Source organism: Sorex fumeus, unplaced genomic scaffold (genome assembly GCF_029834395.1).
Source record: "Sorex fumeus unplaced genomic scaffold, SorFum_2.1 ptg000034l, whole genome shotgun sequence".
NCBI lineage: Eukaryota > Metazoa > Chordata > Mammalia > Eulipotyphla > Soricidae > Sorex > Sorex fumeus.
The window spans coordinates 15585992-15610090 of record NW_026606091.1 but is presented as its reverse complement, the minus strand read 5'-3'; the positions used below and the strand labels follow the sequence as shown (position 1 = coordinate 15610090).

The 24099-nt window shown below is 35.9% G+C and overlaps 1 pseudogene; it reads right to left on the bottom strand.

Moving 5' to 3' along the window:
• Window positions 1-1740: 1740 nt before the first annotated feature.
• On the bottom strand, window positions 1741-11177 carry LOC130026571 (40S ribosomal protein S7-like; annotated as a pseudogene).
• Window positions 11178-24099: the final 12922 nt, after the last annotated feature.

Below are 24099 nucleotides of genomic sequence, written 5' to 3'. Positions count from 1 at the left end.
GGGATGCTGGGAATCGTACCCAGGTCTGCCCAGTGCAAGGCAAACGCCCTACCCGCTGTGCTATTGCTCCAGCCCCTGCAGGTGGTCTTCTTATCAAGCCTTTGTTTTCTGTATCCACAAGGTGGGTCATTCCTAGAATTCTTCCATGAGACTTTGTTTCATTGCAAAGGGCCTTTCCCTATCTACCTGCCTGCATCAACCTCTTCTGTTCCCTTTGGCCAGGGCTAGCGTCAATTTTATAGATGAATTTGTCAAATCAAATTTCTTGGAATCACTCACAGGTTTGTTGCTTTAGGATTTTTATTTATGGTGTTAGAGTCCTAGAAAATTCTATTGGTTCTACCTTCAAATCTTATATCACTGTCTTATAGTAATTACTTTCGATCTATTTTTCCTTCGCCTTGCCTTTTTAAGTAGATCTACTAATATACGAGTTAGAAAAAATCACTTATATATTCAAAATCTTTTAAAACCTCCAGATTACACTTAGAATTTCACTAGCTCCACAACCCAGTGTGTGCAATCCCTTTCTATTGTAACAAATCTAAAGTGAGAGTGAAGAGGGAAAAAATGAAAAGCTTTGTTTAAGCTAATGATCTACAGGTAGAGAGAGTATTTTTAATCTTCTGTTTATATGTTCAACCTCCAAATTTGCAAATCTCTGACAATGATGAAAATATAATGGGGAAATAGGGAAGCAGTTTCAATTAACAACTTCGATGTCTGTGTGTTTTTGCTGACCTGATCGTGACTTACCTCTCTTAAAACAAACAAATAAAATAATTTTTATTCACATAAAAGATGCATTGCAAAGATGAATTCAACTATTTGTATTCATAATAACGCAGAGTTTTTGGACAAATGGTGCTATATGAATGCAAAGTGCTATTGCTACTTTTATAGAGACTGTAAATAGTATACAAAGAGATGAGGATTGGGGAGAAATGAAATGTTTATGTCAGCTTTGTTTCTTAAGAAAAATAATATGGAAATATGTAAGTGTAATCACACTTAGCTTTCTTTCTTGTAGTTCTGAACACATTTATCTTTGTTTGCCCACAAAGCAAAAATAGTTATTTCTAGCACTTGCTTGGGATCTTGATCTCATACTCATGAAAATGTTTTTGTTTTCTGCACCAACAGAAGGAGCCCTTTGACAAATTAGAGAATTTGAATTATCACAATCTTATGTATTCTCCTCAAAATGCTACACCTCTTATCTGATACTGATAGCTCAGGGACAACTTAACACATTACATTTATCTTTATTGTGATTTAATTTTGAGCAGTCAAGTTCCTGAGTGGAAGGAGAAACTGCTAGAATTTCAAAATTTCAAGTTCCTGAGTGGAAGGAGAAACTGCTAGAATTTCAAAATCAGGTTGCCCTGCTTACAAATTGCTTCTTTTGTTAAATAGTTGCAATGACACCCAGCATGACATTTTGACACCTTTAATGCATTAAAGACTCTCCTGACTTCAGCTGTTGTTGGATTATTTGTCCCAACTCTTCTCTCTAGGGATGCAGCCTTTAAAACAAGGAAGCTTTTAGTATATCAGAGTTTTGTAAACCAAGAGTAGCAAATGACTGTGAATTAATATTGTTTGATATCTCAGAATCCTTTATGCACTTTACTATAGGCACCTACCTCAATTTCTAAGTTTTCATACCTCTAGTGGAGAAGAATAAGGAGTTCTATGCCTAGATTTGTTATATCCTTTTTTTTAACTGTGAATGATATTTTAGTTAGTCATGTATGTCTCTGGAAATTCAAAATTAACATCCTTGCCTGTGAGCTTCTTATAGACAACAGAATAGATTTCAACCTTATGTTCCACATTGTTCTGCTGTGCTTTATCCAAATGAACCTTTATGAGCGGCTGTCATCCAGTTTCACACGGATTCTCTTGCCCACAATTTCACTAAGGGAAGGCCAAGTCCTCCAGGATTACATCATGCACAGCTGTCAGGGTGTGGCTTCTAGGATGCTTTTGCTTATTTTTTTGTATGGCTTTTTTGTGTTGGCTTAGACCAAATTCTCCTCTGAGCAATAAAGACAACGTGCTTCCCACTGAACTTTTTCTCCAGTTCCCGTACTAGTCGGACTTGGATTTTCTGGAAGGACTTTAGTTGAGGAAAAGGAAAGAAGATCATAATAGCTTTTCATCCAACACCAACTTCAATTTCCTTGGTTGCCGTGATATTCAGCAACCTCATCTGTGCCTTCAGGTCCGGCTTCATCTCCAACTCCAGGAGCATCTGGGAAATGCGGGCCTCCAATTCGTCCGGCTTCTCACTATTGGGTTTCACAATCTTCGCACTGGAACTGAACGTGGGTTTCTTCTTAGCGAGTGCTGGACAAGGGAGAGCTGTTATATCCTTTTCAAGTGGAAAAGATAAAACTAAACCTCAGAGAAGATAAAAGAATCCCTATAGTGGAGAAGAAATTACACTACTGACAAGTGATAGAAAGTACATCAAGATGAACAACAAGATACTGGTTTCAGATAATAGCACGTCATAGGAACTGGACTACCATCAATAAACTGCCGTTTTAATCACCTGAAGCATTGATTTTATGTAGTGGTGACCTTGATAATTTATCAGATGATCATCTTTGATATTTTGCTGACTATAGCACAGCGGGTAGGGCGTCTGCCTTGCACGCAGGCAACATGGCCAACCCGAGTTCGATTCCTCTGCCCCTCTCGGAGAGCCCGGCAAGCTACCGAGAATATTTGATATGCCAGACACAGTAACAACAAAGTCTCCAATGGAGACGTTACTGGGCCCGCTCGAGCAAATAAGATAAATATTGCTACAAATTATGAACCATATGAAAGTTCCAGCAATAAAAATATGCCTTTTAAACTTTAAGACACAATGCACATAATTTTTATTCTATTATTATTACATTTTAAGTAATAAATTTAAAGATGATAAATATACACACCAAAAATATATTAACCTTAATATAAAGTGCGTATTCTCAGAAAAAAGTGTGAATGAATTTACATAAGTATAAGGCCACTGAGTTAAGACTTCTGTCAGTGTTTTAAAAGAAAAATAAAAATGCAGTAATATTTAAAAATGAATAAAATATTAGTGATATTCAGTTTAGAAAATGCTGACTGTAAAAAGCACATAAGAGCCAAGAAGATCAGGACCAATATCTCCTATTCTTTGATCCCATAGATACATATGGACTCAATTATAGAAAGTTGGTGATATTTGACAATTTTTAACTACAATAATGTTGATTTCATACAGTTAATTTTAATAGTTAAGTTGCTTATACTCTAAGCTATGAATGTATATAGATGAATAAACATAACTAAGTTTGGATTTGATGCCAATTGCTTTGATGACTACTTTCAGCTTTTACAATAACATTTAATGCATTTCCTTGCTATTGAATTATTACATGCCTGGAAACATTCTACCTTTCGGGTGTCTTTACAGTGTTTTTGTAAGGTATCAGACTTTTAAAAAGAAAGTGCATATTTTGAAATGATTTTATTTTAGATATTATACTGGAGAATTTTGGCTGGAAAAGAGTTCTTTCTCACGTAGCGCACTGATTAGATTGGATCAAATGTCTTTCAAAGTCATGTTGCCAGTCTTGAAAGTTTAACGTTGACACTTCAGAGAAAATGGAAGGATAAAATTGCTAATGTGTATCCAGTAATTGAGAGATATGCAAATTTATCATTCTTTGGAAAATGTCTACCAACAAAATTTCAGGTATAGATTTGTTAGTACCTCCATGAATGACATCAATCAAATTGCTTCAATTTTCTTATCTTCATTTTCCCATCTATAAACTATGAGAGTGTCATTTTATAATCACATCTCCTTTTAGCTGTGGAGTTTTAAGGATGCATGAGTCTTTGAGTGGGATATGAATCTTCCATCACTAATAACTAAGTAAAATACTTTTAGTAAAATCCTACCCACTCTCTTTGCTTCCATCAGTTGTTTTTCAGCCAAGAAACACAGATATACTAAATCCTTCAGAATTAACAGATTTTAGTTCTCTGATACAGCACTTACGTTAAAATGAAAATTTATTTTTCAGTTAATTTTATCGTTCATTTATGATGTAAATAATATCCGATAATCTTGTACTGAATGGTATCACCATTCCAACCTAAAACGTAGTTAAATGAGTTAATATCTATTCAGTTAAAAATTTTGAACAGACTGTCACAGAGATTATGCAAATGTTTTGAGAAAAATATTTGTGAATATTTTATGCTTTGTCCAGATCTCTTTCGTGTTTTTCTAAACATTAGCTTGGTGTGTTTATGGCTGTTGAGATGAAGCTAAATTTGGGGTTGGTTATGTTTTTTTTTTATGCTAGTAATTGAATCCAAGGTCTCACACATGTATGAAAAGTGCTCTACTTTTGAGATGAATTCCTGGCTGAAGCTGAAATTTGGAAAAGAACTATATATTAACATAAGCTTGCCTTTTCTTATATAATGATTTCCTTGAAAGTCTGTATTTTTGTTCTGAAAAGGTTTTATATTTTTCTTATATGCATACACTGAACAATAAATTATATGTCTTTTTTTTTAAAGGGCTGGAGCAATAGCACAGTGGGTAGGGCGTTTGCCTTGCACCCAGCCAACCTGGCCAACCTGAGTTCGATTCCTCCGCCCCTCTCGGAGAGCCCGACAAGCTACCGAGAGTATCTCGCCCTCACAGCAAAGCCTGGCTAGCTACCTGTGAGGTATTCAATATGCCAAACACAGTAACAACAAAGTCTCACAATGGAGACATTACTGGGCAAGCTTGAGAAAATTGATGAACAACGGGAGGATAATGACAGTGACAGTGATTTTTTAAGGTAAATTCACTTGAGTAAAAAAAAAAAAACTATATATGTTATAATGGCAGCATTAATGAAATGTGGATTCCTAAAATTTCATATATAGATATCTCTAACTCTATCTGAAACTATCTATTTATCTATCTATCTATCTATCTATCTATCTATCTATGTTTTGTTTGTTCAGACATTGACTCAACACAGAAAAGCATGCAATATTCAGTAGGTTTCTAAAAGTGAATGTCTGAGTTCTTGCACTTATATAGTTTTATTCTAATTTTAGTAACCATGTAAAACATCCATTAGAAATAAAAGTAGATCATAGCAAATAGTGTCAAATATATCAAAGCACAAAAGGAAAGGCTCCATTGGAACTGTTACGGTGTATAATTTCTTTAGATCTAAATAGTTTGCTCATTTCCAAATACGAAGCTCAGAGACAAAAAGTCATTAGTACTAGTATAGTTGCAGTCATAAATTGACATAAACTACAAAATATGAATTATGGTTTGAGTTCAGTACACTGATTTAATATAACCTTGACATTTCCTTATTACGTTTTGTAAAGAGTAAGATACATTAGGGTCATATTTGGAATCAGATTAGCATAGAGGAATTATCTGGCTGGATCCTTAGTTATGTATTAATGATTACAGGGAATAGAAAACTAGGGAGAAATGAACCAGATACTATAGACTTTGTGATATTTTTTTAGATCATTATTAGCACGCATGTGCATGCATGTGCTCACACACACACACACACACACACACACACACACACACACACACACGAGGCACCGATTTCTTAAAGGAAAACAATGAAAAAAGCATCAACTATATACCTATATTTAGGGTGCTTGGGTGAAAACATAACACATTCCATGCAAGTGAGTGTTAACCCAAGCATTCTTAGAGGGAAAAAAGAATGTATTTCTCCATGTAACTACCAAGTTTCATGATAAATTTGTCTTATGAGGCTCAGTTATATCCAGGAAATAAAAAAAAATCTTTTCTAGGTTCTGACTCATAGGTAAACATCATATTTATTCTGCAGACAGACTCTTTTCAGATTGTCACCCTCAGTTCACAATCTTCTTTTAGTATCCATGAGGAAAAATTGGTTCTATCAAAAACATCCTGTGGAAAAATACATTGACTACATTTTTGACTTTGTTTTCTTTGTTTTTCCAGTCGTATTTTCTGATAGAATATAGACCACTGAAATATGGAAAGAAGGTGGAATTCTTCAAAGAATTCAAAAGAAGACTATACGACACTGCTATGGCCAAATAACAACTGTACTTTGGCTACTTAGGTCAGATTACTATGTATAATTGTGACCATGCTATGTTAAATGGATCAACACTTTAAAAATTTTGACACTTTAAAATATTTTCTGTGGGGAAAAATAGTTTCTCTTGATTTGAAATATTTTTGATATTCTTTAAACGTTTAATTAATAAGCTACTAAAATATTATTTATACTTTATTACTTACTAAAATGCAAATCACGATAGATACCAGATCATAAAGGAAGAGAGACACATTTCAACATGCAGAATTTACCAAGGAAATATCCAAAGGCAAAAGTTCAGTGTACTTCAAAATTTTTAGCCCAATTGGAGATAAAAAAAAAAGAAAGGGTTTATCAATTTGTGATTTTGGCCAAGCTGTTGTGTGTTGAAAGTCTCCACCCATCAAAATTTTATTGGTGCACAATTCCAGTGAATACTCTTGTTTTTGTAAAAGACACTCTTTCCAAACCCGGAGTCATTCACATAAATTACACATCCCAATACACCAAATAGTCATACATTGTTGTCAGTCATACACACACTATTAGTGCGGTGAGTTCTGCTACAGGTTTAAGTCCAATGTGAAGGACTTTTATGAGTTATTTTTAAAAAAGCTTGAAATTATGCTCCCTGAAGTTTGGGGACTCACTTATGAAATAGTGAAAATGGTCTGTAGCAGAATAGAGAAGAATATATTGGGATTGACTGGTAAAAAGAGGTTATTCTGAAAGAGGTGCAAAAACATTCTCCTTATGTATTATTATATAAATAGAGTTTCATGAATGAACTAGTTTTGAGGCCTAGCTGTTAGAGTCATCTGATTGGGCTGAGGTGTCCCAGAAGTAGAAAGGTGGACTTGATTATCATCACTGGGATATCTAGAACTGTAGACTAGTCATATTGACTACCTGGAATTTAGTGAATCTAACACAATTTTAGCAAGACTCTTACCATTAGCAACAATGCCAAATGTTCATGAAACCAAAAGCTATAGACTACTTCCAGACTAAAAGAAGAACTTGTTCCTAGTATCTGTTTTATTTATATTACACATATACATTTAATTTATTCAGGTCACATTAGTGTATTGAAGGGTAAATGTTTAAATGTCTTAGGGATACACTGGAACCATACCGTACCTGCCACCAAAGTGCCAATATTCCTCTGTCACCATCGATGGGATTCTTTCATTATGTTCTGTTTACTTGTTTTTAATAGAGAATGAGGTTTTTTATTATGTCTGTTTCATATGCCAATATTCATCTCTATTTAGCTATGAATACCAATGAGTTTAGAACTTAGTGGAATAGAAAGGAAAACAGTAAATTGAAGAAAATATCTCTCTGTCTATTTGTATGTATGTAGGTAGGTATGTACCTATCCGTATATCTATATATATTCTTTCTGAAACAGAATTAAATTATGATTAAAAGGGGGATATATTAACTTAGACTCACAGTTTCTATTCATAGCTTGGAATTAGTAGTTTTATTTTGTACTTGTTTTGGGGCCATACCTGGCTCTGCTCAGGGCTTACTCCTGTCTCCTCACTCAGGGATCACTCTTGGCAAGGCTAAGGAGACTCCATAGAGTGACAGGGATCAGATCGCACGTGCACATCAAATACTCTACTTGCTGTGCTATCATTCCTGCCCACCAGCCTGATTATTTAATGAAACTTTTCTAAAAGTAATATTAGGGATAGCTAATAATTACTTAAAATTAAATAATCACTTAGACTAAGTGATTAAGATTATTTAGGCACTGATGATTACTTAGTAATAATTATCTGGCAAAAATTATGGGTCTGCTGAAATTTTTGCTTAGGTCTCAGGTAAAGTTAATTTTATTGACTAATTTTTAAAGGGAAACTAATACTATATTTACTTTTCAGTTATATAACAAATGCTGTGTTTACTGTCAGATATACAAAATATTAAAACAAGCTTCTAGAAATCCGAATGGCTAAAAGGCACATGAGTAAATGCTCTACATTATTAATTATCAGGGAGATGCAGATCAAAACAACAATGAGATATCATTTCACACCACAGAGACTGGTCCACATTCAAAAGAACAAAAGCAACCTGTGTTGGCGCAGATGTGGCGAGAAAGGAACCCTTCTTCACTGCTGGTGGGAATGCCGACTGGTTCAACCCTTTTGGAAAACAGTATGGATGACTCTCAAAAAATTAGAAATTGAACTCCCATTTGACCCAGCAATACCACTCCTGGGAATATACCCCAGAGAGGCCAAAAGGTGTAGTCGAAGTGACATCTGCACTTGTTTGTTCATTGCAGCACTGTTTAGAATAGCTAGAATGTGGAAAAAAACCTGAGTGCCCGAGAAAAGATGACTGGCTAAAGAAACTTTGGTACATCTACACAATGGAGTACTTTGTAGCAGTTAGAAAAAATGAAGTCATGAAATTTACATACAAGTGGTACTATATGAAAAATATTATGCTAAGCGAAATAAGTCAGAAAGGGACAGACAGAAAGATTGCATTCATCTGGGTAACATAAAGTAACAAAATAAGAGACTAACACCTGAGAACAGCTGTGATAAATACCAGGTTATTCACTCCATGGCTTAGAGGCCAGCCGCACACTCTAGGGGTAAAGGCAGATCAGATAGAAAAGAGAGCACCAAATAAAGGGTGCTGGGAAGATCTGCCCAGTATGGGAGATACCTGCTGAAAGTAATCTATGGACCGAACATGATTGCCACCCAATGTCTCTTCTGCAGACCACAGCACCCAAAATGAGAGATAGAACAAAAGGGAGTGCCCTGCAACAGAGGCAGGGTGGGATGGGGGATGGGGGAGTGGGAGGGATACTGGGATCAGTGGTGGTGGAGAATGGGCACTGGTGGTGGGATGGGTACTTGATCATTGCATAACTGAAACCCAAGCACAACAACTTGTAAGTCTACAACTGTACCTCATGGTGTTTCACTAATTAAAAAAAAAAAGAAAAGAAAAACAAGCTTCTAGATTTTTTTGCCCCTTAATTTCTCTTTTCTGATGTTCTGATGCTCAGCAATCCCACATGTTTGGTTTAGCTTTTGGGAAGGGCGCATGCGCTCACACACACACATTCACACATATAAAAAACTTTAAATGTCCATGAAAATTCAAGCAATATAGAGAAAGGAATAAAAGAAATCGCTAGGAAACTTAGACTACAGTCTAATCTATTCTTATCTATTGTATGAGGAAGTTGTAACCTTCTTTTTTTTTTTTTGGCACACAGAGCACATTCAACTAAGATGAGAATTATAATAGTGATTTGAAATTTCCCTTATCTGAAATTTCACTAGAACTGTTATTCAAATACAAACAAATAAACCCTCTGAATTTGAGTTTTAAAAAATTCAGTTTTCTAAATTGGAGAGTAAAAATTCATCAAACATGTGGAATGAAATAAATTCTTTAGATATAGCAGAGAAAAAATATATCACTAATTATAACACAGGGATCCTTGGGAAACGATCTACATAAACAGTAGACAGCAGAATGCAAATAAACAGGTTTTTTTTTTTTTTTTTTGCTTTTTGGGTCATACCTGGTGATTTACAGGGGTTGCTCCTAGCTCTGTACTTAGGAATTACTCCTGGCATTAGCTCAGGGGACCATATGAGATGCTGGAATCAAACCTGGGTTGGCCACGTGCAAGGCAAACACCCTGCCCGTTGTGCTATTACTCCAACCACAACAGCTCAAGTTTTTAAGAAAATGGCATTAATATTTTTAAATTCTCTAGAAACTTATTGAAAAAAGTTTAGAATTTTTTTTAAAAAAAAGATTGGTTTATTCCTTTAAAAATTAAAAAGTATCTGAGAAATATGTTGGTTATTAAAAGTGCCCTCAGATGAACCTATATTTTTCATGTGGAGCCAGGATCATACCTCACCTCCTGCATGCAAAACTATTAACTCAATCAAGTTAAGTGAAATGAGTCAGAAAGAGAGGGACAGACACAGAAAGATGGAATTCATTTTGGAACATAAAGTAACAGAATGGGAGACTTACACCCAAGAATAGTATAGATAAGTACCAGGAGAATTGCTTCATGGCTTGGAAGCCAGTTTCACATGCTGGGGGAAAAAAGCAGCTCAGATAGAGAAGGGACCACCAAGTTAACGTGCTTGGAGGACCCGCTCAGGATGGGAGATGCATGCTGAAAGTAGACTATAGACCCTATAGACCAAATGATGGCCACTCAATACCTCTACTGCAAACCACAATACCCCAAAGGAGAGAGAGAGCAAAAGGGAATGATTCCCCTGTCACAGAGGCAGGGTGGGATGGGAGGGAACCAGGGATTGTTGGTGGTGGAGAATGGGCACTGGTGGAAGGATGGGAACTCATTCGTTGTATGACTGAAACATAAGCACAAAAGTTTGCAAATCTGTACCTCGCGGTGATTCATTAAACAATAAAATTAAAAACAAACAAACAAACAAAAAACTATGAACTCAATCCTTTGAATGATCTCTATAACAAAACTTCTAATAGTAAAATTAACAGGGTATTACTAATATTCATACAGTGGCAAGTGATGATCAATAACAAAGTTTACCAAAAAAGTTATCAGATAACTAGAAATAATAGCCAAAGATAACTTTCAAGTTAAAAATCACACAAAATGACAACTGCAACATCTAATCCAATACTTTATTCTGCTAAAAAGAACTTTGATGAGATGATTAGCAAAATATGATGGGTATTGTGGTTGATAATTATATTATAAAATGTAAACGTTGTAATTTTAATAATTACAATGGGGTGGCATCAGAAAATGTCCCTTTTTACTCCTATTTAGTAAAAAATTGGAAATTAAATTTACTAACTTTATGCGACATAATGAAAAAGTTTTCAGTTAAAAGTCAAATAAGGTTCACTCATCCAGGTACCCACCCAGTGGCAGGGCCCCTTCCCCGGGGTTGCACATCTAACTAGATCACCTGAGAACGGCTGGTTTTCATCCTTGATCTGCGGGGGTTGGGAATTGAGGCACACCGCCTGAACCCAAAGCTGAACCATTCCGGGCACCCTCTGCTTACTCATCCAGGAACCCGTGGGATGGCAGATCCCCTTCCTGGAGCTGTGGCTGCTAATGCGGCCATGAGTTATTCTCCCCCTACATATCGCATAGGAACCATAAGTTACCCTCTTAGATGGAACTTTCACCATGTTAGCTTAACCACCAGAAACACATTAGCCAATAATTCATTAGGCCCATCTCAATTTATTCTGCATCTTAAGCAGAATAGTAATACTGAGCATGAAGGTCTAAACCACACACATCACAATGGTAAAGCAATGCAGAAGCCCAACAAGCTTACCTATTGAAGAGGCTAGCCCAGAAGACACCAACAGTAATGAAGTGCTACACAACCTCTCTGACAAGGAATTTAGAAGGGAGCTACTGAGGATGCTTAGGGATCTAAAAGAAACAATGGAAAGCAATGCCAATAAAAGACAAGAGGATTTGAAGGTAGAAATGAGGAAAATGCAAAGAAAATTATAAACGGAAATCTCAGACCTGAAAAACGTGGTAGGAGAATTGAAAAACTCAGTGGAAGGGCTCAGCAGCAGAGTAACAGCTACTGAGGACAGAATCAGTGAGCTCGAAGATGAAGTCCAGACTCTCCAGAACAGAGCAGAAAATGGAAAAGAGACTAACAATCTGGGAACAGATGGCAAGAGAAGATCGTGATGAAGCCAAGAGGAGTAACGTAAGAACTGTAGTCACAGAGGAACAGGAAGAAAACCCTGATGGAGAAGAAACCATCAAAGACATCATTGCTATGACATTTCCAGAGCTGAAGAAAACATGCAACCACAGTCAGGAGGCCCGAAAGGTACCAGCTAGAAGAAATCCAAATAAATATACCACCAAGACACATCCTTATCAAAATGACCAAAACCTTAGATAAAGACAAAATTCTGAAATCAGCAAGATCAAAGAAAGAAACTTCCTATAAAGGAGCATCCTTAAGATTTACAGCCGATTTGTCTGATGAAACCCTCATGGCCCGAAAACAGTGGTGGGATATAGTGAAAAAAACTCAATGAAACGAATGCCTCACCAAAATTTCTTTACCCAGTGAGACTCTCATTCATAACGGAAGGAACAAAACACAATTTCACAGACAAACAACAGTTCAGGAACTTCATAGATTCAAAACCATGGTTACAAGAACAACTAAATGGGCTACTTTAAGACAAGACAGGCCCCTCAAATACACCAAGTTTCAACAGAAAAATGGGACAAAACCCCATAACAATAATATCTCTCAACATCAATGGGATAAACGCACCAATTAAAAGACACAGGGTGCGAGGATGGATTAGAAAATTAAACCCAACATTCTGCTGCATGTAAGAAACACATCTCAACAGTCAAAGCAAACACAGGCTCAGAATCAAAGGCTGGAAAACAATCCTACAGGCAAACAACTCCCATAAAAAAGCTGGGGTAGCCTTCCTAGTATCAGACCAAATTGATTTCAGACTGAAGAAGGTCATAAGAGACAGTAAAGTCCATTTCTTACTGATCAAGGGACCTGTAAAACAGGAAGAACTTACAATACTAAAGGCATATGCACTTAATGAGGGATCAGCAAAGTACTTACAACAACTACTCATAGACTTGGAGAAAGACATTGATAGCAACACAATACTAGTGGGAGACTTCAACACTGCTTTATCACCTTTTGATAGATCCAACCAGACTCAAGCTTAGCGAGGACATACTTAATACTTCAGTAATACTGTCCTTCCGTTGTTCATCTATTTGCTCGAGCAGACCCAGTAATGTCTCCATTGTGAGACTTGTTGTTAGTGTGTTTGGCATATCGAATACATCGCGGGTAGCTTGCCAGGCTTTGCTGTGCAGGCGAGATACTCTTGGTAGCTTGCCAGCTCTCCGAGAGGGCCGGAGGAATCGAACCCAGGTTGGCCTGGCTGGCTGCATGCAAGGCAAATGTCCTACCACTGTGCTATTGCTCCATTCAGTAAAATTTTTTTAAAATGTCAAATAAATTATACATTTTACACCATATTAGTCTTTGAAAATTTATGATGTTACTTAGTTTCATATTTGAATCATGGTTCATTTGTATATTTTAACCCCCATATATATTTTTTTTAAATTTTGCTACTGTTTTCTTAAATAAAAAATGAAATGTTGTTATTCTATTGCTAATATACCTATTCTTAATTAGAAAATCTCTTTGGAATAAATTCTGTGATGTATTCATGATAGTTTTCATAAATTTTTGATTTATCTTTATAATACAGCCCAATTATATTCTAAAGGTGTTGCACAGCTGGAAACTAGGCATTTACTGCATTGTTATCTTGGATGAAATAGATTATTTTGTTGGACCTAAATCTTCTTAAGAGTTTCTGTTCCTTTGTGTGGAATACATTAATGAGTATTTTTTCCATCGTTAAAAAAGTGGACATAGAAAGTCTGTATGAGACTTTTATGTTTGAGTCTCTTTTTTGTGCTTGAAACATTTATTTACTTATATACTTAATTGTTACTTTTACTTGTATAAAATTCTAGAAAAAATAAATTTCTCCTCAGAACAGTGAATCTACTGTGCTCAAGTAAACCTTTATGAGTTTTATTCTTATTCTAAGTAATCCTCCAAAAATCCTTCACCTAATTCTTTATGAAATTTTAATAATATTTGTTTCTTCCTTGAAATATAACTGCAACCCTTTAGTTCACTAGTTAGTGCTTTGGAAATCTGTAAGTCTAAGGAATTGTGTCCTTTATCTTAAAAGAACTATAGCTCTAACTATCTGTATTTCTCTCATTTCTCTCTCTCTCTCTGTCTCTCTCTCTGTCTCTTTCTCTCTCTCTCTATATATATACATACACACATACACACATGCACACATATATGTGTGTATATTAAAAAATTATCTTCTTGTTTATTCTTTCCATTTATTTCTCTCCTTATATTGTCTGCCTATTATTCTTTGAAAATTATCATAAAGCTATTGAATATTCTGAATTTAATCTCCATACATCTTCTTTTTTATCCTTTTATTGCTGTTCTCCCTCCCTCCCTTCTTCCCTCCCTCCCTCCCTCCCTCTCTTCCTTTTTCCCTTGCTTCCATGTTTACCCTTTATCCTGCCTATGATTCTCAGCAACTGGGCTATCAGTTTAGCACAGGAACTAGGATGCAAAGTTGCTCAGGTCCTGCAGTGCTAGGGATACTGCAGTAACCCAGGCAGTGCTGGGGCAGGCCCAGGGCCTCCAGGCCTCACACTGCTGTACTATTCCTTGGTCACATTCTTTTTTTTTTCTTTTTGGGTCACATCTGGCAATGCACAGGGGTTACTCCTGGCTCTGCACTCAGGAATTACCCCTGGCTGGTGCTCAGGGGACCATATGGGATGCTGGGAAACGAACCCGGGTCGACTGCATGTAAGGCAAACTCCTTACCTGCTGTGCTATTGCTCCAGCCCGGTCACATTCTTTTTTAAACAACCTTTCAGAATCCTAAAACTTTCTTCTTCTAGGATAATCCTATTAAAAAATATATGTAATATCTTTTGACATATTTTGTGTAATATATACAAAAGTAATCCTATCAACCATGAATAATGAAAAGAATTAACTTCTTGATCCTGACAACATTAAAGAGACATTCCATTTTTATCCATGAAGAATAAAATCTCACTATTATGTTCTTTATCATTTCTATAGAATAAAAGTTATTGGTGATTTAACAGTCAAAAGTGATAAAAAGAGAAAGAAAATTAAAATGTTAGTACTATATGAACAAGTCTTTGAGGGTTACTGAAACAATAGAAGAATGTAGAAACCAGATATCTTCTCTTATCCATACACATGATATAAATTAGGATAGAAGCTTATGCAAAATATAAAGGTACATCTGAAATTATAACATAATCATAAAGTACTAAGAAATAGTGACAAATAGGCAGTAGGTTACAGAGGAGATCAAAGGAAGAATTAATAAAATAAATTTAAATATAGGAAACTACAAATAGAACATGAATGATGTAATAAAATAATGAAGATAATTAAAAAATTATATTGTGACCTCTCAAATTTATAAGTGGAGTCTGAAAAGAAAAAAAAATCTGTTATTAAAATTATAATTTAGGAAATCCCCTTAAAGTAAGATATATAATCTATTCACTGAAATGACACTTTCTAATCATTCATTCATTCATTCATCATCATCCTGTTATTCGTCGATTGCCTCGAACAGGCCCCAGTAACGTCTCTTTCATCCTAGCCCTGAGATTATATTCAAGGCTATTTAGGAGAATGAGACCCATCATTGTTACTGGTATTTGGCATATTTGGTACGCCACGGGAAGTTTGCCAGACTCTGCCCTGTGGGCAGGCTACATTCGATAGCCTGCAAGTTCGTCCAAAGTAGTAATGAGAAATGACACTTTCTTATCAAGATAACTAATTCACAGTCAATACTACTAAGCTATTTCCAGGTAAAAGTGTTAGAACTATAAAAGAATATAACCAGTGGAATATTGTAAATGCATAAATTCATGATTTTTTAAATAACAGTGACAAAATATCCCTAAATACATAAAAATTTTTACTGGGTAGTTGAGGAGACATTACAAAATGGAAGGAAATAGGAAAAGGATGCATTCTATTCTCTTCTCTATTACTTGGAGGAAAAGATAGTATATAATAAAATAATGTGCTAAGAATATCATGTTGCTGTAATTCGTAAAAGATTAACAAGAGGCCACAATAATAATACATGAATATCCTAAGTATCAAAATGTCAAAATAAATGAAAGTAGAGAAGACTATAAATGGTGAAAGATGTCAAAAGAAGCAAAAAACATGACAACTGAAATAATATTTATTATGTCAAAATATTAACATCACTGTTCATCGATTTGCTCGAGCGGGCCCAGTAACATCTCCATTGGAGACTTTGTTGTTACTGTGTTTGGCATATCAAATACGTCACGGGTAGCTTGCCAAGCTCTGCTGTGAGGGCGAGATACTCTCAGTAGCTTGCCGGGCTCTCCGAGAGGGGCGGAGGAATCGAACTCGGGTAGGCCATGTTGGCTGTGTGCAAGGCAAACATCCTGCCGCTGTGCTCCAGCCCATGTCAAAATATTACATGAGATTAAACCATTCACTTAAATTTAGTAAGATGCTTTCTAAGAAAAATCCAGTTCTCTGCTTTAAAAAAAGTATACATAAAAGCACTCTTATTCAGAAAGTTTTAAGGTCAAAGCCAGAGTATATATACAGGAAAAAAAGTGGGAGAATATAAAATTACTGAAATACGAATTGGAATTCAGTCATAAAAGTATTAAACCAGGAAAAGAAAGCTCTTTATCATCCCAAAGTCTAAAGCATATAGTGATGACATGACTCTTATATTTATCCAAAAATAGCAAATGTAAGAGAGAATTATGAGATGTGGGTTATAGGCAGAAGCACAAAACTAAGATAAATTTTTGTCATTAACTTCTTTTTTAAAAAACAACATATTGTTTTTTTAAAAAAATTTAATGAATCACTGTGAGATACAGTTACAAACTTAACAATCTTGCATGATTATGGTTTAGTCATACAATGATAGAGTACCCATCCCTCCACCTATGCCCATTCTCCATCACTAATGTTTCCAGTTTCCTTCCCACCACCCCCAACCTTTCCCCCGCCTCTGTGGCAAGTACATTTCATCTTACTCTATCCTTCTGGGTATTATGATTTGCAAAACAGGTACAAAGCTGCCATCACGTTTAGTCCATAGTCTACTTTCAGCATGCATCTACCATCGGAGCAAATCCTCCAACCATCATTTATTTAGTAGTTCCTTCTCTATCCCAGCTGCCTTTCCCCCAAGCACATGAGATTGGTTTCCAAGCTGTAGAGCAATCCTCCTGACCCTTATCTCTACTATTCTTGGGTTTTAGTCTCCTATTATATTATTTTATTTTCCACTAATGAGTACAGTCATTCTATGCCTGTTCCTCTTTCTGATACATTTCACTTAGCGTGATACTCTCCATGTCTGTCCACTTGTATGCAAATTGCATGATTTCATCTTTTCTAACAGCTGCATAGTATTTCATTTTGTAGATATACCAAAGTTTCTTTAACCAGTCATTTGTTCTCGGGCATTCGGGACTTTTCCAAGATTCTGGCTATTGTAAATAGTACTACAATAAACATACAAGTGCAGATATCATTTCTAACTGTACTTTTGCATCTTCGGTATATAATCCCAGAAGTGATATTGCTGGATCAAATCAGAGCTCAATTTCTATTTTTTTGAGAAATGTCCATATTGTTTTCCCAAAAAGACTGAACCAGTTGGCATTCCCACCAGCAGTGAAAGAGAGTCCCCTTCTCCCCACATCCATGCCAACATGAGTTGCTATTTTTCTTTTGGATGTGTGCCAGTCTCTGTGGTGTGAGATGGTATCTCAATGTTTTGATCTGCATCTCCCTGATCATTAGTGATGAAAAGCATTTTTTTCATGTGCCTTTTGGTCATTTGGATTTCTTCTTTGAGAAAGTTTGTGTTTATTTCATTGCCCCAGTTTCTGATGGGATTGGATGCTTTTTCTTGTAGAGTTCAACCACTGCCTTGCATATCCTTGATATCAAACCCTTGTTGGAGGGGTATTGGGTGGATATCCTTAAGATAAAATTTTAACACACATTTTCTGTTAAAGATAGATACAATAACACAAAAGGTAAAAGAGCTAAACAAATAAAGATATGTAGATGCTACTCGTATGTTACGAACATTGTACTGCAAAATGAAAATAAATGAAAATTATTTTTAAAAGGAGAAATTATACTTTAAGATAAATAAAATAGCTCTGACTAACTGGCTAAATCAACAGAAAATACACTGATAGACAAAACAATGACATAAAAGTTAGAGTGAAAACTTATGAAAATTTTTCAAAATGCTAAATTCAATTAATTTTTCTTGAAAATATTGCTTGCCAAAACTAAATTAATAATGAATAGAAAGCTTTTATTATATGGAAATGGCAAAGAAAATTGACAATAATGCATCAGGTACAAGGGTTGGGGATGTGACCCGGTGGTAGAACACTTGCCTTGCAAGTATGGACTGTGGGTTTGAGCCCCATCACCAGAGAAAAGATAAAATAAAATTACAAAATAAAATAAATGCACTCATTACAGCAGATTCACAAGTAAATGCTACGAATTAAAAAATAAATGCAATAATCACAACATTATTTAAATTTTTTTGAGTATACTTCAGGAAAATATTCAAATATTCAGATTCTTCAAAGTAAGCGGGACATTTATGATAAATATAATTACAACATAAAAGTTAAACTTTTTCTGCATCTTAAAATCTATTACAATAACAAATGCAAAATGCTTTCTATTATCACTTTTTATGTATTAAAGCAATAGCATACTAAACTATTATGTTAAAAAGAGAAAAGATTGGTCTTGACTGACACAAATGTAACAAGCATTAGAATGTTTTTCCAGATAGTTACTACAAAAAAAAGATATTTATTACATGAATTCAATAAGTGGACAATGTAGAAAGTAAAAAAGTAAACTGCATATATACATATCATTTTACTATCTCATACAGACTGTTACTATAGACAGTTTATTTTCTATATTTCTTCCTATGTGTATATATGTGTGTTTATATACCAATTAGAGCCTGTTTAAATTATTTTACTTTAAATTAAAATTTATTACAACTTTGCATGGTGCCATACTTGACTTGATACCATTTTCTGAGCTTCAACAACTGATACTACTTTGGATAAATCATTGTCAAATAGTGAATTATGAAAAGTGAAAAAAGTATTTATGCTTGTTTTCTGCTAGCCATGGAATAATTAAATAATAATTTTTTCACTTAGGGCATACAGTAATACAAAGTAAAATGAGTATTTAATATTATCTCTAGTTCATAAAGGGATATAGCAGAGAAGTCATAAAATTTATTTATGCATTTTTGATAAGAAAGGGAATTGGAATTTGCCTAACTAATCCCAATACCATTATTCTTCTGTAATAACTTTTTGTATTATATGTCCTTTATCCCTAAGTTTTTTCATTGTTTCCTGAATAAACTCTGAGATGTTATCTTTCAACATGAGTGTGGAGCTTTTTCCTACCAGCAAACTATTCACGGATATCTCAAATGATGTCTGATACAGCCACTATCTATAAATATAATTCCTCTCCAGTTGGTGACTAAATCTATTACCAGAACTAATACAGACATCACTTAGCTCTTTGCAAAGACAATGTTACTCTCATTCCATATGCAAAAACATTATATTCTGATTCCTCTCTGTTAATAAAATAAATTTAACATTCAAGTTAGTTGGATCAAAGACCAAAGCATCTATCTTGTCTCCTTCAGTCAGTTAACAGCAACACCCTCACCCTCAGTAATCAGGAAGTATAATGTGAATTGTTCTGTTGGGGAATAACTTAATACATGGGTCTGAGGGTCAGAAAGAAAATAAAAGGTGCAGGTTATTTTTTTGTTATTATGTTCTTTTACTTTACTGACTACAACTTTAATGCTGGTATATCAAATGAATAAGGGTTATGGCTCTCTGAAAACCCCTTGGAATTTATAGCAATGGCTTGCATTGGCCACGCATGCATATTGACCCATTCTTTGCCTTATTTCCTGTTTTAATTGAGTGTCAAAGGTTACACGTTGCTATTAGAGTAAGACATGACTGGCAGTAGAGGTCAGGGACTCTCTGGCATTCTATTAGAGCCATAAAAACAAAACAGAATGATAATTTCACCTGTTCTAACCTCAATTTTTCCAGGATGGGACAGACATTGACCTTATTGTTTGTCAGCCATTGACTCGATAAACCTCAGCTACTCTAATTCTGCTTACTAAACAATACGAGTGCTTTCACAACAAAGATGAAAAATAAAACAATGGAAACTACCCAGAGATGACTAAAAGGAGAAGCATTGCCAGGTGACAGAAAAGATAAAATAGCTTCTTTTTTATTCCTAGGTCACATCCCTTGTTTGGATAGTTTACAACAATAACGACTTCTACCAACAACCTTCAATTTTATCTTCTTTTGTGGAATACCTTATAACTTCCTTTATGGGAACAACTACAAGCAATAAATCTAATAAATTGCTCATGCTAGCTAAATTCTATTTGTGAAACTTGAACGGTTTATGAATTTTGTGAACGTTTTCTCCATCACCCTTTTCTGGCTGAAAAGTGGGTAGATGTCTAAAAGCAAACTTTAATAAATGAAATTTAAGAACTATAATCTGAAAGGAACTTTCTTCCAACTTAATGATTTGGAGACGAACTTTTTAACTATCAGAATAATAAAGTCTTTCTTACCATGAGCTCCCAATTCCAGGATTTTTAATATCAAGGAAGAAAGTAAAGTCAAATGAACACATTTTCCCCCATCTTGCTTCCCTTTATTTTGTCACTGTTTTGATGACTAGTGGTCACACACATGCTTGTTGTGGTGCTCAACACTTGACTGTGGTACTCACCCAGGTTGCCATATCAAATTACTGTGCCTGCATACTCTATCAGATATTGATGCAAATGGTGCTTTTTATTTATATTGCTCACATGTACCCAGCTGTGTACTGCAGAATCTATAGTCTGTTGTCATAAAGGAAAGAACTAGAGCGACCACACTTTGTTTTACCCACAGCACCCCAAATGGTTTCCTGACTCCTGCCAGTGTGTTGCCTAAGTGAAGAGCCAGGATTAAGCCCTGAGCATCATCAGATATGTCTCCCGAACAAAAACCAAACCAAAAACAGACTGGAGAATTAATAAGGCGGGTAAAGTGCTTGCCTTGCATGCAGCTGACCCATGTTCAATCCCTGGCATCCCATCTATTTCTGAGATCCACTAGAAGTAATTCCTGAGTGCATAGCCAGGAGTAACCTAGCATTATAGGGTGTACCCCAACTCCACATGTCCTCAAAAGAATGTATTTGTTATGTGACATTCAACTAGATCTTGGGTTTTGTTCTTGTTTTGGCAAAATTTAGAGATGCTCTGGGCTTACTCTCTTTCTGTACTCAGGCATTACTCCTGGTGGACTTGGAAGACCATATGGGATGCTACGGATTGAATCTGGGTCAGCCATGTGTGAGACAAGCCCCTCATATGCTCTCTATTGTATAGCCCCTCAACTAGGTCTTGGTAAAGAAATTTGACATGGTCACATAATAGCACTATAGCACTGTAGCGCTGTCCTCCCATTGTTCATCGATTTGCTCAAGTGGGCACCAGTAACATCTCCATTGTGAGACTTGTTGTTACTGTTTTTGGCTTATCTAATACTCCCCAGGGAGCTTGACAGGCTCTGCTGTGTGGATGGAATATTCTTGGTAGCTTGCAGGCTTTCCTGGAGGGACGGAGGAATTGAACCTGGGGTCAGTCATGTGCAAGGCAAACACCCTACCCCCTGTGCTATCGCTCCAGCCCATCATAATATTACAAAAATATGTAATCAAAAGGACAGAATATGTGATTGAATTAAGACTGAAAACAATGAAATCGGAGCAAAGATTTGATAGTGTTGAAGTAAAATATTCAAATTCACTTAGAAAGGTTGTAACTTTGATTAATGTGTCATTTAAAAAGAAATTGATAGTGTCTTTTACTAATTAGTATTCTCTAAAGTCATGTATGAAAAAACATAACAAAATTCACACCCAATATACTCTTATTAATTAACTGACCTCTTTTCAACGCATTGCTTTTCTCGTAAATACATTGGTGTTTGAACTTGCATATGGAGAAGAGCATTAATTACTTATCATGGACAGTGCTTCATTAACAAGGTGCTAACATTATGAAAGGTGAATAAAGGAGTGACATGATCTAGGTTTTAGGAATATTTGGAGCAATAATGAGTCTAAAGAGAGGACAATCCTGTTTCATTCCCACTGATGTCGTATCCATGGAAACTCCCTTTTACTAGCATCCACATCACACTGGAAAAACAGGTATGCTACCTTTTGAAAGTGAGTGCATTAAAAGAATCCAGCCCTTTACTAAGAAGGTCAGCTCTTGAAAGCCTTCAAGAGCTTTGGTAGCTAAGAAAGCTGGAGGGCTATAAATCCTTCGTTTCGTTGCTAAGAAGCTTGGCTCCTGAGAGTCACATCAGTGCTCTATAACACAGAGAATGGAATGTGAATCCTTTGTTCCCTGCCTATGATGTTGCACTCCTGAGTACTTGTTTCCTTAGCTAAGAGAACATGCAGGCAAGGTCTATTACAGGAACCTAGAGAGTAATTAAAAAAGACACAGAGAAAGACAGGCTAAAAGATGTACAATGTATAAAGGAAAAGTTCTTTGCAAGAATGCCAGGTGGAAAATGCTATTACACAAAAATAATATGCACTGAAATAATGTCCACATAACATTCAAAAATATTTTGTAGTGTCAGAATGGATATCTTTCACTACTATAAGTATATGTCAGGAAAATGTATTCCTAATTAGATTATTCAACACACTCATTAAAAATAAGAGAAAAAAATACAAAATGCCATTGTGCCCTTAAATCAAACTGGTTTATATCAGAGGTACTATACCTTTACCCCATTGTAAAAGATATATTTTTAAAATTTGAGAAAACTGATGCCATAACAGGTGACAGAAATAAAAAAAAAATCAGTTAGGCATCAGGTTCAGTTCCTGGAACTGAAACAGTCTTGGTTTTCCAGCAATGAAACCATGTGTAACTAGCCAAACAACCCATATGGGAAAGTTCCTGGGCTCAGCAAATGGGCTCAATCAGTCAATTCTCACGAATCACGAATCACGACCATCCTGTTATTCGTTGATTGCCTCGAGCAGGCCCCAATAACATCTCCTTCATCCTAGCCCTGAGATTTTTAAGAAAATGCTATATTCAAGGCTCTTTAGGAGAATGAGACCATCACTGTTACTGGTATTTGGCATATTGGGTACGCCACGGGGAATTTGCCAGACTCTGCCATCTGGGCAGGTTACAATCAGTAGCCTGCCAGTTTGTCCAAAGTAGGATGAAATAAGATGTTATAATAAGATGTCGCGTGACCACAAATGTGGCTGCTTGGTTCCGGGAGCTGGTTTTTATAGTCTCTGAGTCTTGGCCGTTGATGAGATTACATGGCGCCAGGGGGCCAGTCGGTGGTGTAACCCCCACCTACTGGAATTCGGAGGATCTGGGTAGAGGATGCTCAGCCGCAATCCGAGTAGGCTTGGAGCTTTCCTCCTCGCCCAGACCAGGGCTCCGGCAGCCGAAGATCTCCAGGACCAGCCACCACCATGCTGAGACCATTCTCCGCACACCTGAAGGTACCGGCAGAGGAACAAAGGCAAGCGGGCCCCAGGGCTGAGATCTCCAATTCTCACAATACCCCAGAAATTGCCTTTTGTTAACCCTAAAAGAACGGGTAGCATATATGACCATAAACTGCTCTTGGAAACTATTTTTTAACTATTGCCTGACCACTGTTACCCTAGACACTTACCAAAACACCTTTGTTTAGTAATTAAGTAAGACTTTTCTGAAACAAAAAGGCATATACTGCTTACATAATCTAAGCCTATAGAAACTGCTTGCTGCCTGAAGTCAGGATCACTATCAAGAGACCACTCTGTGGGTTATATAGTTGACCCCAATTAACTGAAATAATACTTCTACTGCTTTTGCATTATCTTGTTCATGTCTCTGTCCATCTTGCTACTTGGGAATCCATAGTCCCAGGTTTAACAAACCACAAATAATTATTACCTATATAATAAACTATTCTACTTAGGTGATCACCATGAATAAATTTATTAGAATAGTTGTGAAAATTACTATAATAATATCTGTACACATTAAGTTAGAGAAATCTATATAGATTATTATGGACTTTAATACTATGATTAAATGACTT